At 43.8% G+C, this 19,159-nt stretch overlaps 1 protein-coding gene across 22 annotated transcripts in view; it reads right to left on the reverse strand.

Annotated features, from left to right (window-relative positions):
* The window catches only part of Mast4 (microtubule associated serine/threonine kinase family member 4), a 591,901-nt gene that overhangs the window by 245,352 nt on the left and 327,390 nt on the right, over positions 1-19,159 (reverse strand). The gene's annotated exons all lie outside the window — the stretch shown is intronic.

Here is a 19,159-nt window from a genome sequence, read left to right on the forward strand (position 1 = left end):
CAAGGAAAATCTCAAATCGGTATCATTAAATTAAATGTGGAGACTCCACAGAAGGAAACACTAGCCTTAAGAGGAGACTGTTCCTCCCAAGGCAGTAAACATGTTTGTTTGGTTTGAAGTGTGGGGACTAAACACTACACGAAGCCAGCCTGTGCCTCTGAACTACGCCCTCAGACGTGTACATATATGTCATGTGGGAGATGCAGCATGGTTGGAGGACCCCCAACTATGATTGTCTCATTTATCCTGGAAAAGAGCTTTAAAAGGAGACAAATCTGAAAGGAACAATTATGGAAACGGAAGTCTATCATTACACAATGCAGGGAGGCACTTGTTAAAGGAAACGCAGATCACAGAACAGGCAATACCTTAGATAGAATAAGACAAAATCAATGAGCAGAGAGAGGAGGATTTTCCAGAACTGAAAAGGGAAAGCAACTGGTTAACACGTGGGAGGAAAACCTTATCCAGTTATGAACTAACAGAAATTACGGATACATTAGACTGCAGACATTCATTTTGTGCCTACAGGATACCAGACCCCACGGAGGATCAGTTTCAACTGTGCCGATCAGTCTAGTATAATCAAATAGGACAGGCGAGGGCACATGGAGGGGGCACCCCCCGACCCTGCTGGTAACTCACGCTGTGGCCCAGTACGAACGACTGAGCTGTGGGGGGATTTAGAAGGGGCTGGACAGGTCCAGTTCTCTGTGCCTCTTTAATGCCTTTCTATCAAAATGTAAGGCATCTGCCCACTAGAAGCAACTCATACATTTATAATAAATTATATTTGGAGCTTAAAAAAACCAAAAAACATGATTTCTGAGTTCCTTGGAAAAAAGAGGTTGGGTTCATATTTTTCTGCCTCCACTGAATGAAAAGCCACTATGATTTGTCATTTGCAGGATTGGGGGGTGGGGCACGAGGGGTTTTCGTTTGAGATGAACTGAGGTGAGGGAATGGGAGGGCACGGTGGACACAGTAACTGGGTGGTCAAGGAACGGGCAGGGGAATGAAGAGGGTGCAGGCGCATGAATGTGTACTTAGAAAATGGACAAAGTATTCATTCCAAGTAGCAAGGATGTGTGTGTGTGTGTGTGTGTGTGTGTGTATGTGTGTGTGTGTGTGTGTGTGTGTGTGTGTGTGTGTGTAAAACCAAGAATCCACTCATGCCAGTTCTGTGACTTTCTAAAAGCAAGGACTGGCAGCTGTGATCTCTGAGTGGAAAATGGCCTAACCAAAAACATATTCCCAAGGAAAGAGATGAAGGTCAGCTTGTTTATTGTGTTTGATACATCTACGTGATGCTTAACATACAACAGGAAATGCTCAAGGAGCTTTTACAGCTACGTTTCATCTATCTTCCTAAAGTCCCATGAGCCAAGCATCCTTATGATGCCTTGTGTGGTAGACGGGACCCGAGATTTCGGTAACCAGTCGATTAGCACATTACTAACAGGTGGATTTAAACCCAGGCTAGGCCAGATGCTCTCTAGTTGACTGCCTTCATCCTAAGCACTATTCCCCTCTTCAAATCAACGCATTCTACAACCAGAACAGCAGACCGATGAGACAACAGGGGTGTCAAGGAGCGACAGAGACTGGACTGAGGGTCATCTTTGTTTCAGTGACTCGCTGTGAGATACAGAACAAGTGTTACGGCACTCCTGGGCATTGGTTTTCACAGGAGTTCTACAGGGATAACACAACCTAATCTTAATCTCTCTCTCTCTCTCTCTCTCTCTCTCTCTCTCTCTCTCTCTGTGTGTGTGTGTGTGTCAAGATTTATTTATTTATTTCATATATGTGGGTACACTGTTGTTATCTTCAGACACATCAGAAGAGAACATCAGATTCCATTACAGATGGTTGTGAGCCACCAAGTAGTTAGTTGCTGGGAATTGAACTCAGGACCTCTGGAAGCGCAGTCTGTGCTCTTAACCACTGAGCCATCTCTCCAGTCCCTATAACTTAATCTCAGAATTAGAGAAAAGTGTGTTGAGGGAGGAAGACCTGGGATCTCCAGAATATAGAGCTAGAACTAGAGTGGTGTTGGCTCGCAACTTGGACGAGTTTGACCAGGGATCTCTGAGATATAAACAGAGTGAGGAAGACAGCTCAGAGAGTTTGAAGGGAATGAAGGATGGGTAGGTCAGAAAAGGGCTAAAGTACAGACTGGGTGGGTAGTAATGGAGTTACAGGGTTACAATAAAATTGGCTTCCATCAGCTCCTTGGAAGAGGGTAATCAGCCTCACGAAAGAGGCAGTAACAGTAATACACCAATGCGTACGATGCAGACGCCATGCCACAGAGCCTCAAAATCTACGGACTAAACCACAGACTGAGAAATGGGGCTGGCTGTGCTAGACACGTGTCTGGCCGCTTTGCATAGGAAACGGATAGAGAAGCTAATGACTGCAAATGCTTTCTTGCAGTTCCAGCAGCGCACGCTCACCAGCACCTAGCACATGCCATGCACAACGCACGGCAACCGCACACGACAGCTCGTGACTCATGGCGACTTCCGTCATCCCACTGCGGCAGAGACAAATCACAAAGCAGCCAAGTGGCAGAACTAGCCTGTAAAGGCAGCCTTTCCTTTTGAGAGAGAGAGAAAAAAGGGATACTATCTGGCAAATGCAGAGTCTCTTGGAAAGCTCTTTAGGGACAGAATGGAGTTCTCCACTGCTTGGAGACGCTCCCCCAGTTTACTCGTCCTGGGAATTTCTGGACTCCCCAGTAGAGCTCTTGGATCCCACTCTTGCTTTTAGGTTAGTTCACTCGCAGCAGACAGCACAGGTCAAAGCAAGGCTGGTTTCACACCCGGAAACAAACAAACAAACAAAAAAACAAAAACAAAAAACAAACAGACAAACAAAAAACTGAATACAAATAAAAAATATACAGCTGTGATTCAAAGAATTGTTTCAGTAAGGAGCAAGAAGACAAATATTAATCAAGCCCAGGCTGACCTACTTAAAGTATAAATATTACACAGCCTATGCAGAAGTCACATTTTACCCAATTAGTCCATTAAAAGTAAATTTACTCCAATCCTGGCCCTTCGTATATTCTGAACCATTTTTTTTTCTTTCCAAAACAGAGCCTGAGGGAAATTTTTAAAAGACTATGAAGAGCACACGCTTAACAGTTTTTGTGGCCATTTCATTGAAAGTCTTTACAAACAGAAAGCACGGGATGACCCCCCCTCCCCTTAATTTCAGTCAGCCCCATAATCTCATGGCTGCAATTCCGTATGTACTAATGCGCAGGCTGGTCAAGTGTGACTGCCCCAATTGCCCTGAGCTAATGAGAAAAGACTAGAGGCCTAATACATCATGAAGACTCAATGGTATCATGGGGCACTGTGCAGTCATCACCCATGGCTTTCCATCAGCAATGTTACCGGAGGAATGGGCCTCACACTGAGGAGGAGAAAAACAGCAACTAAAATCAACAAGCAAATGGCGAGGCCTGAACCAAGCAGTCAGCAGTGTGCCCAGACTGTGACTGTCCCGGCAAGGTCGCCTTAATACTGAAAACTACACTGGCATTGCTGTCGGTTCTACTCCCTTAAAAAAATTTTTGTTACACTTGTTTTAATTTATCTTTCTGGTGCACAGTTGAACACGGAAGTTTATGTCTGACTTTTCTTCTTTGTGTGTAACACAGTAGTAAATTATTTATTTACATCAGTGTTGCGGGGGTGCGATGGGGGTGGGTATGAGGAAATCTTTCTTTTAGGGTTTTTAAAATCCATACATTATTCGAACTTGAGGAACAACCTCTCCCGGCTCAGGAGTTAGGCGGCAAATGTGACTGGCTGCTTGGTTTGGTAAGCGTGAACCCAGCCAGCAGCGGCCAGATGCCTTGATCAGCTGTTCTGTCTTTATAACGCAGAAATGCAAGAAACAAAGCAAGCAAGATAAATAAACATCAAGGAAAAAAAAAAACAAACCTCCAAACCAAAACAACAACAAAAAGCCTAGAGACAAAAAACAAACAAGCAAGCAAAACAAACAGAAAAAACGAAGGAAGAAGGCCTCATATCAGCCTAGACATTCTGTAACTGATGAATGAATACAGAAATGGTTACATATAAACAACTACTCCTTCAGTCATAAAGAATGAAATTAGGTCACCTTTTTTTTTTTTTTTTAGGAAAGTGGATACAAGTTAAGCAAAATAATCCAGACATAGAAAGACAAATGCTGTATTTTTATGTGGAATCTAGGGGTAACTATGTAAGTATAGCATGAAAAGAGAAAAGGGGGTCCTTTGGGACGCGGAAGGGCACCCAAAGGGAGCACTGCTGGGAAGGTAAGGAGGACAGTGACCAGTGACAATGAGCAAAGAGCATGAGTGTGTGTGTGTGTGTGTGTGTGTGTGTGTGCGTGTGTGTACGCCTGACTGGCAAAACAAACCCACGCTTTGTACAACTAACATATGCCAATTAAGCAGAGAAAGTATGAGTCAGAGTGTTGAACCCCAGTGGACTTAAAATTCGGGCAAAGGAAAAGAAATTCCACAAAAGGGGACTACAGAGATCCTTAACCGCCTGGAGGCAAGGACCCTGGGAGATTTATGGGAAAGCCACAGAAGGACAAAGGATCCAGACCCTAGAATATGTCCCAGCAAGTCTAAGGGGAGCACCTAACCAACGAGAGAGTGGTGTGGATTGTCCCGTGCGGTTCCTAAGTAGAGAAATGAGATGGTGACATGCTGCGTCAGGAAAGGACCGGGGGACCCCTGGGCTGATGAAACTGTAAATACATGCACATGACTCTAACCTCAGGATCACAATGAGTCCAATCAAACAAATGCCTCATCATCAATTTTTTTCTTTTCTTTTCTTTTCTTTTCTTTCTTTCTTTCTTTCTTTCTTTCTTTCTTTCTTTCTTTCTTTCTTTCTTTCTTTCTTTCTTTCTTTCTTTTTAAGGCAGGGTCTCCACATAGCCCAGGCTGTCTTTGAACTCTTTGTATAGAAGAGACCAGCCTTAAACTTGTGATCTTCCTGCTTCTACCTCCCAAGCATTAAGACTGCAGAGCTGAAGAGCAAACAGTTTATATGGGGCTCCGGATCAAACCTGGAGCCTCATGCACGACGCTAAGGAAGCACTCTGTCAACTAAATCACATCCCCAGCCACCAGGGAGCGTTTTTTATTTATGTGAAAATTTTCTATGTAACACTCTTTGAGTACAGTACAGACTCTGGTAGTTATGAGAACGATAAGCTTTTAGTTTATCCCAACTCAAGAGACAAAGACAGAATCTGTGTGCTGCAGGATGTAGCAGTAATGGCGAAAGGTCAGTTTTATCATGTTTGAAAGGGCCAGAAACCCCTGGCTTCCCAGGATCTATTGGCTATAAAATATGATTCCTGTTTAGAGGGGAATTAAAACAACAACAAAACAGAACAAAACTCGAGGAGGTTAGGAATAAGTGCTCTAAGCTGTGTTTACTGACTACTGACGAAGCAAGGAGTGCTATTTTGAAATGCTCAGCACGACGTTTTGTTGGGACTTACTTAAACCAAATGAAGACTATGAACAAATGAAAGGATTTAATTGCTAAATTTCATGGTTTGTCACAGAGAAAATAGCAAATTTCACTCTGCCCAAGATTAATAGAAAAGTCAGGGGGGGAGGAAAACCTGTGCAAATTATTTACATAGCCTAAGTAGATATCAAAGATCACAGACATGCTCTGCGAAACAGAACTAATCGCCAGCCTGTGACCCACGCATAGCTAATTACCGAGCCCAAGGTGGAGAAAACCATCAGAGCAGCATGTCGACCGGCCTTCCTTATTTCTATGGTAAACAAAAACCTGTCATTTAGCTGCAAGTGCAGTGCTGACACAAGTTCATTTTGCCCCGCCTTTCTCTGCTTTACCTTCTTGGTGTTTGTGAGGAAACAGTGTTGTTCCCTGACAGTCATGCCTGTGGGGTTGCCACCTGAGGTCTTGCCCCTTGGCTGGAACCAAATAATGCCCCTGAAGTCTTTTACAGGAAAGCGATCTTATGGAATGACTATCTGACTATCTTATTAAGTAAATGAGGGGAGAAAGCGAGACATTTCTTTCTAGGGTTAACCTCCTCCCTATGTGCTCCCGCTTCCCCAAAGATGACATCATGGAAGCTGGTGCCTTTTTTTTTTTTTTTTGATCTTTCAGATGAATGTGGAGGAGCTTTTCCTGATGCTGACATCCCACGCGCTCTTCCACAGAGCCTTTGGAGCAGTTCACCTTGCAGGTTAGGATTTCGTAGACAACTGAGAGGGGACGGTTAGTTGAAGGATTCTCACATTTCATATCTTAGATGTGAGGGCGTTAAACATCTCCTTTACCTCCCCACCGTTCCTCTTGAACAAAAGGATGGGTGTAATCCCCCATTTTAAGAGTTCCCACAATTCCCTGCAGATAACATGGCTTCAGGGCCCCATCTCACATTCTTCCGAAACCCCCGTGAGACTATCCAAAGGCATCGCCAGGGTCAGTGTTCAGGTTCTGACTGTCAGTTCAGTGGGAAGGGCTTGCAGCCCTGTGTTTGGCTGTCTCTTCCAAACACAGCAGCATGTGTAATAAACCCCTGGCTTCCTGGAGGCAGCTCCCTTTTCAGTATGATTTGAGAGGGGCAGAGGCGATGAAGTACACAGGCCATAAAACCCAAATGATCTCTGGAGCATCTAGAGTGCTGAAAATTGGAAAACGTAATTAATAAATGAGACCCATTGTCTGGTGAGTCCAATCCCTTTTTACTGACCAGTGAGAACTCTGATAGCTTTGTCAGCAACGTGCTAAGCAGACTGAATCCAAGGTGGCTAGGAACCCTCATGCCACTTAGTGTACTCTCCACCAAGAAATACGGTACATGGGAAATAAAAACGCTTCTAGCAAACCGGCAGAGACATTCTTCCCTTGGCACGGGCGAATCTGGGTTCCTAGTAAGTACCAAGAAAGTTTACTTATGATTGCCAAAGTTGACAGTCTGGGGAGACAGGAATGGCAGCCAGGGCATAAAGCCAAAGAGCGGGGGTGTGGCCTTTCTAACACAGGTGAGCGTGAATGGCACGCAAATTTGTCGCCACACCAGCGACCTAAGCAGGAGACCCTGGGTGAGGGAGTCATAACTGCAACTCTCAATGTCAGTCTCAGGAGCTGACTGCCTTGTTACAGATGAAATAATCTCTATGAAGCTCCATTTTCCCTAAATCTTGTCCTCACGAAATTGTTCATCTCCGGGGAATAGCTGTGCATCCAAAGACTCGGAAAGACATGAATAATTCAAGACGAGTAGGGATGGTTTCGAGTAACCTTTATTTACCCTATGCGGCTGTGTGGAGTGCCCCCCCCCACACTAGAATACGACCTCAGTCCTGACAGAACAGTTCTGTACTCCAGCATCATCCTTCACCACAGCCCTAACCCCCCACCCCCAGCACTGCTACCCAACAGCCCTGCCTCTCCTGCTTTCCTCACAAGATCCCACTGCCTCAGAGAACATCACTTTGGTGCTAAAAAAGAGCCCAGATGCGGCTGGCTACACAGGGGCAGTGTTTTCCTGCCTTAGACATTCTAAACACGTTAAAAAAAAAGACACAAATGTTTATTTTCAGAGGTTTTGTTCTTTGAGAAGAGTGGAAGTTTCCTGATCTTTTCTCATTTATTTTTCTATTCATAGTATCTCCTCCTCCTCCTCCTTCTCTCTCTCTCTCTCTCTCTCTCTCTCTCTCTCTCTCTCTCTCTCTCCTTACCCTTCCCTGCCTCTTACACACACACACACACACACACACACACACACACAGAGAGAGAGAGAGAGAGAGAGAGAGAGAGAGAGAGAGAGAGAGAGAGAGAGAGAGAGAGACTGTACTGGCCTAAATGCAACGAACACACAACTTAATATAAGTACAAGTAATTTTTGGCAAGCAAAATCCCCATGGGGTCAGCTGAATGGAGCTCATGACAACTGCTCTTTCTTGGCTGATGACAGCCAGTAAGATTCTCCATCTTCTTCTCAGCTCTGTGAGCTAATGATAGAAAACAGTGATGTGCTCTCCACAGTGCTATTCTTGCCAACAGGCTGCTGCTGTCACAACTCGATGTTTTCTGGCAGGAAGTGGCCATGCCGACACCATTTACGGTGGTGGGAAACAGAGTTGGGATACAAAACATGAGCAGCTAGGAAGGACACGGCCTCAGAGTGTTCTCCTCCAGCTTACACAAAAGATGCTTTGGAGAAGAGAAGCCAAGGAACACAGTAGCCCAGGCTTTTGACTGGTTCTACACAGAAGTTTTCTCCCCTTCATTTTTCTTGGACATCCTATGTATACTTCCTTTATGGGGTAGTGATGAAGTTCTGTGGGGAGGTCTGTGGGGAGGATTTCTCTGTGGGGTAGGTACAGCTATGTAGAATAAATTGGTAAACCCTAAAACATGATTTAAATAGATCATTGCTTTCTTGTGTAAGAGAGATTCAGAAGCAGCTAGGTGTGCAGGGATGCATTGGTGGCTACCAAATTATCCCATTCCGAAGGCCTTCATCGTTCAGTCAGCCATTCTTAACTGTCCAATCAACCTATCATGTTCACTTCCTGGGACAACCTGACTGCTTGGGCTCAGCCAACATAAATGTATTCCCTGACAGGAAGGAAGGAAGGAAGGAAAGAAAGGAAGGAGAGAGGAAGAAGAAAGAAAGACAAGAAGAAAGGAAAGAAGGAAGGAAGGAAGGAAGGAAGAGAGAGAGAGAAAGAGAGAGAGAGAGAGAGAAAGAAAGAAAGAAAGAAAGAAAGAAAGAAAGAAAGAAAGAAAGGGGTCTCTGTTAGCTGGTAATCCAGCCAAAAATTTCTGCTTGTATCTCATGGTTCAGTATATATGTTCTGACTAAGGATAAGTAATTGTATAGCTGAGAATGGAGCCTAGAAGATATAGTCACTTGGCTAAGTGCATTTGTATATATAAAGCTCTAGAGTTTATCACAAACACAGAAGGGGAAACAGAAGACCCTCATGTATAATTGGATATATCTACCAACAAGCACTCACCTCTACCTTGGAAAATTTAAAGCAGGAGAGTATCTTGACTCATTTACCAAGGAGATCACCAGTAAATAAGATGATTGTATTCTAGCAGGAGAGAGTGTGCTTGCATACAGGTACCTCTACTGCTTTCCCAGTGTGCCCCAGCATGGGAGGAATACTCAGACTCCTGTGACAGCAACTCCAACACACTCAGTTTCCAAAGCTCTTTGCAGCAACCTGTGTGGCTGTGCTCTCCAGGGGCTGCTCTAAGCTGAAGACCCAGAACCCATTCTCCAAGCAGCATTATAAACATGGAGACTTCCAGGCAAACTCACAGCAGTACTGCACAGGCAACATAGCACATTTTCATCTGCCACCATCTAAAGTGGAACTGACTGGACTGCATTAGATCAGTCTTTTGTTCTAATAAGGTGTAGAGAAGGGCCCGGATAGAAGAAGAAAGAACTTGTGTCATGGACCAACTCATGTTTATTTTGTAACCTGGCAAATGTCCTTTCAACTCTCTTCCTGGGCAGCTTGGTTTATCCCTGTCATTCACAGCCTTTCCCTGGCTATTAGTGGGACAGTGGAGCCCATCCCAAAGCATTTAGTAAGAAAAGGCACTCTAATGGCAAGGACTAAGTTACATTGGGAGCACATGCTGGCATATGGACTCTGCCTTCCAGACCTGAGCAGGGAGAGGAAAAAGGAAGGCACCACCATTTTAAACTGTGTTCCTTCAATGCTGGTGAATTTCTAATTCTCAGCACTTAGCTTGAGGTCTAACTTGAAAACAGTCTTTGAAGATGGACTTAGAATGGAGTCATTGGGGTTACTCCAAATCAGGGTCACCATGTTCTTATAAAAAAGGAGAAATTTGGACATAGACAGAGATGTACCAGGAGAAAAGCTATGCAAAGGTAGAGCCAAGGAGAGCCAGAGCCACCGGGCTAGCTACCAGGAGTAAAGTTTTGTATGATGTCCCTACGATTATTAATGGGTTCTGCAGCTGCGGTAATGACTAGAGAGCTATGCAAGAGATTTTCTGCTCAGAGGCAACTTCCTGAGTGACCCATGAGCCCAGATAGAATGGAAGACAGTAAATTTCTATTGCCCAAGTTACCTGCTTTGCCACTGTTATAGAGCCCTAGTAGATAACACCAAGTGTGGATGGACCCTTCAGTCTGGGTCTAGCACAAAGTTTCCTCCTCTCTCAAGTGACTAAATCTTTAGTCGTACCTCCCTTCCCATCTCTATCTCTTCTCAAGCTACTTCTTGGACTACATCATTTTTGGCCACCATCACTTACATGCATAGGGCTGTGTCATCTAGGGGTCGATTTTGGGTACTAGAAACTCCACTGATTGTCAGGCCAATAGTAAAGGGAAGATATGGAGCTTCCTACCCCGACAGTGATCTTCCTGACAGTCAAGATGATGAGAAGCCAGATGCTAAGTGTCACCTGTGTTTCACAGCCTGTACTTATGATATCACACAGATACATAGATACCAATGGCTTACGTAGAAACAAACTACATGGATGCATGAAGAATTAATTACAAATGATTATGCATCAGCCATACAGAAACCGTTCACTTGATTCAACTATGCTCGGGCATTCTATGCAGCGATGACTCCTGAAGGTAATTTTCTGCTTCCATGGTGCCCCATTCACTCCTTCTGTTCCTTGTCCAGCAAGCTACAGCTACCTGACAGAGGCTGAAAGAGCTGGGGATGCAATGTTCTTTAATGAGCCCTATCAGTGGACTGGGGAAACACCACTTCCTTGCACATCCATTCTTCTTTACTGTTTGCTTAACAGAAACCCTAAGAGGAGAATGGCATGATGAAGGCCTTTCTGTACGTCGATAACCCAGCTTAACAAATCAAATATGAAAAGAGCTGAAAACCCACCCTCCTTCCCTCTCCTGGGTTCCCTTCTCTTTCTTACCACAGAGATAAATGCTAACATGAATCTGGTGCACACAGTACCAATGTAAGCTTTTATCCTTTCCCTAGACAACCAACCCACCTCAAGCCATGGTGCTTAGAGGTCCCAGTCCCAGCAGCTACTTCTCCATCCCCCCGATCCTGTTTCTTTCTCTTATCTAGAGAACCAGACCAGATGGAATCAACTAAAAGCTATTTTCAGCTGTGTGACTCTCACCTCTGATAAAGTGAGAAGTTCAAGCCTGTTGGACAGGAAATGCACTTTGAATAGCATGCCTATGTTTCCTAGGTGGAGAATGTGGAGCAACCACCTCAGCCTGGGCAAACTGAATGTAAGATAAAGCAACGAAAATAAATCAGTCTATTATATGGACACCAGGAAGGATGATCAATAATGAATCCATCACTATTTTACTAAACTTTTATAGATTGATTGATTTACTGGGAGAGGGAGAGGGAGGAGGGGGAGGGAGAGAGGAAGGGGGAGAGGAAGGGAGAGGAGACAGAGAGAGAGAGAGAGAGAGAGAGAGAGAGAGAGAGAGAGAGAGAGAGAGAGAGAGAATTGAAAGTCAGAGAGCAATTTGCTGGAGTTCGTTCTCGCCTGTTACACAGGGTCAGGGTATTGAACTTATTAACTCATTAGTTAGGCTTCACAGAGATCACCTTTGCATACTGAAACATCTCAATTTCAGTTGGACACCTTCCTAGACTTTTTAGTTTAAACATTTTTATTTTATATAAATGGGTGTTTTGCCTGTATGTATGCCTATCTATGTACCGTGTACATGCTCAGTACCTACAAAGGGCAGAAAAGGCATCGCAGCCCGTAGATCTGTTGGGAACTGTCATGGGAGCTGGGAATTTAATACAGCTCCTCTTGCAAAGCAGCCAGTGCTCTTAACCCTAAGCCATCACTCCAGCCCTCACTATATGTAAATGTTTTTTTAAAAGAAAATCCATCAATCTTCTTTGTTCCCAGAAAATATTTGAGATTAAATAATAAACTATCCCTGGAAATGTATTAAATGGAAGACTCACAGTCCACCATTACGTCTGGAGCACACATTTTCCATAAAGTTAGGATGAGTGTGTAGGAATTCCAGTTATTAATCATTCAAATAAGAGATGGGTTTTACCATGAAACTGCCCAAATATAAATATGACTTCAATTCATATAAAACAATATTCTATAGGTATCTGCAGGATACCATTCTAGGTATAAAGGCTACTGCAAAGATACTGCCCTTGGGGAATCTCCATGTTGGCAGGATAGTATATTAACTCTGATGTGAATGATATAAACTGAAAAAGTCAATACATCACACTACAAATCATGATGGGGCCAAGAACGGCTGCTGTGCTGCTCATGGAGGCTCTCATAGAACTAGTGTTGCAGCCAAACTAAGACAATTGGTTCTAGTCTCTGAAACGACACAGTTTCTGCTAACTCCTGGAACCTATTGAAATGTGTTGTTCACAGTGATTTCCACTGTTATGAGATGCAAAGCTCTTTTGAAATCAACAGTTCCAAATCATCAAAAGTTGAAGAAAAGTCATTCCTTGATATTTTATGAAGTGAATTTCTTAAACTCTGTCCACAGTGCCGTCAAGTGGTTAATGACTTCTGGAAGCATCCAGCACATAGCTTTGCTGCCTGTTTCTATCCAGAGGTAGTAAATGAATGGGCAAATGGAGCATCTGACTCATTGACAACTGGTCAACCCAGAAAGTGCTTACCAGCCAGAAGGAAAATGTATAGCAAGAATGAAAGATCATCAGATTAGGATAAATAACACAGACACATGGAAAATGTCTGAAAATGTGTGTGGGAGTGCACATGGTTATATGATGATTAAAAACCATCTTACTCCTTATATTATTGTGTTTTTCTATGATAGAAATCAGAAAAGGAAAGTCAACATTTTCTTATCTGTGAGAATTTACCATGAAAAATTTCATAGAAAAGTAAAATGCTCACGGGAGCCCCCCACCAATCACAAGTCTTCAACTTGTTCCAGAGATTCCATCCCCCCATTTCTGTTCTCTCTCCCACTCCTCTCCCACCCCCTTTCTCCCCAAAATTGATCTCTATCTGGTGGCCTCCTCACCTGCCCAGTTCCTTCCCTCCATCCACCTCCAATATCCATTTTATTTCCCTTTCTAAGTGAGATTCAAGCCTTGTCCCTTGGGCCTTCCTTGTTACTTGGCTTCTTTGGGTACGTAGATTGTAGCCTGGTGACCTTGTAATTTATGGCTCTTTAAAAAGAGTATATACCATGTATGTCTTTCTGGGTCTGAGTTACCTCATTCAGGGCAATATTTTCTAGCTCCATCCATTTGTCTGCAAATTACATGTCTTTGTTTTTAATAGCTGAGTAGTATTCCATTGTGTAAATGTACCAAATGTCCTTTATCCATTCTTCAATTGAGAGACTTCTAGACTATTTCCAATTTCTGGCTATTAGGACTAAAGCTGCTATGAGCAAGTTGTGCAAGTGTCCTTGTGAGATGAAGCATCTTTTGGGTATATGCCCAGGAGTGGTATAGCTCGGTATTAAGGTAGAAATATTCCCAATTTTCTGAGAGACGGGCAAATTGATTTCCAAAGTGACTATACAAGTTTGCACTTCTGCCAGCAATGGAGGAATGTTCCCCATCGCACCACATTCTTACCACCATGTGCTGTGAGTTGAGTACTTGGTCCTAGACATTCTAATGAGTGTAAAAATGGATTCTCACAGTTGTTTTGATTTGTTTTTGCCTAGTTGAGACTACTAGCATCTAGGAATATGGAGACTGGAAGTGGCCTCCTCCTGTAGCCAAGCAGGACATCCCGTAGAGAGGGGGACCACAACCCACCCACAAAACCTTCAACATAATATTTGGCTGCCTGTAAGAAGTGCAAAGGTAAAGCTGGAGCATTGATTGGGTGGATGACAAACTAATGACTGGCCCAACTTGAGACATATCCCATAGGAGAGAGTCAACCCCTGACACTATAAATGATACCCTGCTATGATGGCAGACAGGAGCCTAGCATAGCTGTCTTCTGAGAGGCTTCTCCAGCAGCTGATGGAAACAGATGCAGAGTACCACCGCCAAACATTAGGCAGAGTTTGGGGAGTCTCGTGGAAGAGTGGGAGATAGGATTGAGGGAGCCGGAGGGGTCAAGGACACCACACAATTAACCTGGGCTCATGGGGACTCACAAAGACTGAACCACCAAACAAAGAGCACATAGGGGCTGGACCTAAGACCCCTACACATTTGTAGGAGACAGGCAATCTGGTCTTCATGTGGGTCCCCTAACAATTGGAATAGGGCATATCCCTGACTCTTGTCTGCCTTTAGATCCCCTTCCCCTAGCTGGAATGCTTTGTCTGGCCTCAGTGGGAGAGAATGGACTTAGTCCTGCTGAGACTTGATATGCTAGTGTGGGTTGGTACCCATGGGGTGCGGGAGGGGGGCTACCCTTTCTCTGAGGAGAGGGGAAAGGGTTAATGGGGGACAGCCTTGTGAGGGTGGGACTGGGGAGAGAGGAGGAAGGGGGGGCTGAAATCAGGTTGTAAAGTGAATGAATGAATGAACGAATGAATAAAAAATACTATCTCGAGCAAGGCCCTGGGTTCAGTCCCCAGCTCCAAAAAAAAAAAAAAAAAAAAAAAAAAAAACAAAACTATCTCATTTCCTAAATTTAGGCCTATTAACATTAGAAGAACCCAGGGGAAGGATTACTTAATGCACCAAAACACAGTTGCAAAACCTACACCTCTGCTCTAATTAATTTTTTATTAACCTATTATTTTATATGCATGAGCTTGTCTAGATATATGTCTATGTACCATGTGGATGCCTGGTGCCCACAGAGGCTAAATGTCATAGTTGTGCACTGAGCATCCAGTGCTTTTAGCCACTGAGCCATCCCTCCAAACCCACATGTCTGCTTTTAAAACTTTCTTTACTCCCAAATGATAAGTTCAGAGAATTCTAAATGCATTTCTGCCTGCCTTATTTTCTAGTTTCTCTAAGATTGACAAAAAAAATTATTTAAATTAATTTTAAATTAAAATTTTCTACAAAGAACAATTAGCCCCCATTAAAACAGTACCTATGCTCTATTCTATTCCCACTCTAAAGACAGGGCACGATGACACACACACACACACACACACACACACACACACACAGATATATATATATATATATATATATATATATATATATATATATATATATATATTCACCCTCCAAAATGGTTCTTAGAAATGCTTCCTGGTTGAAATTACTTTCCTCTTTGAAAGGATCAGAAGAGTTCAAAGAGGTCAAAACATACAAACTCTTCTGAAATTAGCTATTTCAACGAACGAGCCAGGTGCTGGGTCCTCAGCCACCTCCGATGTGTCTGCTCATCAGCCTGGGATGAAGCAGGGGGAGAGGCAGCAACAGGGAGACAGCAGAAGGACCAGGTGGCTGGATTTCTAACCCCCTGTCGCATGCTGTTCATCACAGGTCTAAAGGGCTTCTTGGTGATGGGAAAACAGCTAGCTCTTTTATGATAGGCTTTTGTTTCCTTTGGCTGCTGGTGGGTCAGGGAGCCAAAGAGTAATCCCTTTGCCCCCAAGGCCAAGTTTTACCAGCCCCCACTGAACCACCTGAAATGTACGACTGTGTCTTCTGGTGCGCAGGCCAGTGGGCAAGGTCACACAACCCCACAGTGATTTCTACAGCAGCCACAAATGTCTAAGAGTATCTGTGCCTAGTCCATCATCATTCACACCGCACAGGGATGCACAAGCATCAGGCACCCTTAGAGGTAATGCATGGGACCTTTAGGGTTTCAGGATGATGCAGATCAGCACCTCGATAAGAAGCTTATGGGGTGACAGCTTGATGTAAGTCCCTACTTCAGAAAGAATCGAAGCACCACCTCCCTGGCCATTCTTTTCCTCTAGAACCCATCCCCCCCCCCCAATGCAGCCACAGAATATTTGTTAGCCTGCCTTTCCAAGATTCTTGCTGCCAGTACCTGGTCCTATTGTCTTTGGTTGACTTCTGAAGAGGTAAAAGTGAGATTCCCTAACATTAATGCACCCCAAGAGGACAATTCTTTGTGCCAGGCTCATGTTGAGTATGGAAGCATTCAGTTACCTGGCGTTTCTTTTAATCAGTGGTCCTGCTCTGGGGATCATTCTCCAAAGCTGTCTGTCTTTGCAAACATCAATGCAAGGATTCTGAAAACCCCACTTTTTTACTGTGGCCCTCGATGGGGGAGCTATGCACTTTAAAGTGTGTTAAGCTCCCATGGTGCTGGTGCCCAGAATAGCTTGCTCAGACTAGTCATTGTTCAGGTTTCCAGGAGACCTGGCCATGCAGGAGATAAAAGGATACTTCTAAAGGCTCCTTGTGAAAGAAAATATTTGTTCACTCAGAGTGTCCCCACAAATGTGATCTTACGGTCCGAGGCTGGAAGCCCGAGAAGATGAAAATGTGGGGGCCTTAACAAATGGGGTGAGTACCTGGTCAGATAAACGGGAGGTTGGGGACAGGTGCCATCCTAAATTGGATGGCGCTGAGGTACCATCCCTTCCTGTGAATATTCTACTCATTCTTACACATTTTTCCACACTTCAGCATCGTATTAAAGAGAAATGCTTTGACTTTTTTTTTTTTTTTGGTTCACCACTGAATACAACTGCAATTATATTTAAAATATCTTTACTTTCTATCTCTTTGACACATTCACTTTTGAAGTCATCTATTCATACATTTCAATAGCCCTATCTCTTCGTGGCGATAGTATATTGGCCTTTAACAGATGGACTACTGAGACGGGAGCTCTCTCTGGCTATTTTTTTTTTCTTTCACTGCAAGTAGTTCTTTTAGTCATTAGAATTTGAATGCTAGCAGAAATGACAGGTGAAAACAGAGGAGACTGACATTTAAACATTCACACGGATAAAGATATTGTGACGATTAACAGTGAGGGATCAAATTTGAAGTGTCATTTTAAAAGTTGGTCTTTTGACATGGCTTAACCTAAACGCTAAATGCAGCTAGAGACACATGTCACCAGCTCACAGTAGGTTTCCCAAGTGGTGGAGGCAGCTACTTGGCCTTAAGGCACAGAGAATAAGGGTCACCAACTACTGACCCCGTGGCTTCATCCAAATAAATGGAGCAGTCTGGACTCATTTCTTAGTGGCCAGAAGACCTGCCAGCAGGCAGGACAAGCATTCACATGACAATTATAGCTGATTTACAGTTTCTCCATTGAGCCAAGAGACAGGGGAGGGGTCCGCTCTTGAAAGAACTGATCTCTCTAGGGGAATGCCATTGAACTCCAGCCTACACAGCTATTTAAAATGTAGGCAATATGGAAGTCAACACTGTTGCCTAAGCAATGTTGACCTCCTGTGTACAGGAGGCTTAGCATTTTCTTGTAGTGGACTAAGACCAAAAAATAAAAATTGGAGGACGGCAGCATTTCACTTTGAAGCAATTTAAGGTGGTGCCAAACACATGAACGCAATAGTTAACAAAGGAAGCTTTTTCATAACGAGAGCAGGGTAATTGGATTTGATGAAAACCTGGTTAAGTGAAGCCATGGTTGGAGGCAACCACTGCACATCCTAAACTGGTGACTAATGCATGGAAGCTTTGTCTCTTAGTTTTGTTTTGTTTTATTTCATTTCGTCTCACTCTTTTATTTGCTTTTGAATGTACAGTGTTCCACGGGCTACCTCCATTCCACTGGATCTAGTTGAAGAATGCGTATGAATGGAGGCGAAGAGATAGCTCTGGTGAAAAGCACTAGCCCCTCCTACAGATGCCCAGGGTTCGGTTGCCGGGATCCACTTAGCAGCTCACAGCAGTCTCTATCTTCGTGTCTAATGGATCCACCTCCTTGTTCTGTCCTCTACAGACGAGGCACACACATGGTACACAGGCACACACATGCAAGGAGAACATCCATGCACATGAATAAAAAATGCTAAAAACGCCTATGGACGAAGTAGTTCTGATTGCTCTTTGGTTTGGAAAGATTCCCCTGGCCTTAGGATATTGCTTTGAGCACAACATCCGAAGGGCTTTGGAGGGACAGTTTCATCGTCTGGTCACCAACAACTTCATCTTCTTAGTGTCTGTATGTGAACTCTGAGGCTGTGTAAGGGAACTGAGCTGGTTTGCCTGAACTAACATGCAGGGCTACAGATTGTAGCTCAGTTGGTAGAGTACATGCTTGCCCACTGCACCCAAGGCCACTGCAGGATGACAGAGGGCATGGGGACTGATGCCTGGAATCCCGGCACTCAGGTGAAGGAGGAGGCCAGGGGATCAAAAGTTCAAGGTCATGCTCAGTTACATAATAGCAGGTCTGAGGTCAGTCTGGACGACATGAGACCTTGTCAGAAGTGAAGTCAGGGCCAGGAAGATGGTCCTGCAGATAAATGTGCTTGCTGATGAAGCCTGGCAACCTCAGGCCAACCTGTGAACCCACTAAAGGCAGACAGAGAGAACAGACTCCATCCACAAAGATATACTCTGCTTTACACGCGCACTCGTGCACACACACACACACATACACACACATACACACATATACATACACAAAAGCATTTTACGCAAAGTCAAATAAAATAAATTGATCCTAATAAACTGATCAGTGTGCATGATTCTTTGACCCCATTGCTACATTTTGAGATCACTAATAATTTTCCTAATCCCCATGAGCATTACTTCTTTTTATTACTCAGCTGCGCACATCTTTTCAAACAATCACTTCATATGCAGCCATCGTTAAGCAACTTGTGACACCTTGTGCCACTGCCACAAGTACAGTGTTGTGCCTTTAGGAATTAAGTATGCCACAGCCATAGCAATGCCAAGCCCAGGTCACAGGTGACCTTTCGGGGGTTTGTTTGTTTAAAAAAGATGTTCCCTGCCCTAGTTTAAACATTCCTATCTCTCAGTGACTGGTTACTTAAAACCTAAATACTTAAATTGTCAGGAAGAAAACTCGTCTTTACTATAGTCAATCTTAGGATGTGTCCTTCATTGTTGTTTTGAAACTAAGCTTTTCAATTTCTAAGATTCTGTCTACATCCTAAACAGGATTTTACTTTAAGATAATAATGTAGAATTTCCGCAGACACACATATAATTACATCCGACATCCACTCTAATTAT

This window comes from Rattus norvegicus, chromosome 2 (assembly GCF_036323735.1).
Source record: "Rattus norvegicus strain BN/NHsdMcwi chromosome 2, GRCr8, whole genome shotgun sequence".
Taxonomy (NCBI): domain Eukaryota; kingdom Metazoa; phylum Chordata; class Mammalia; order Rodentia; family Muridae; genus Rattus; species Rattus norvegicus.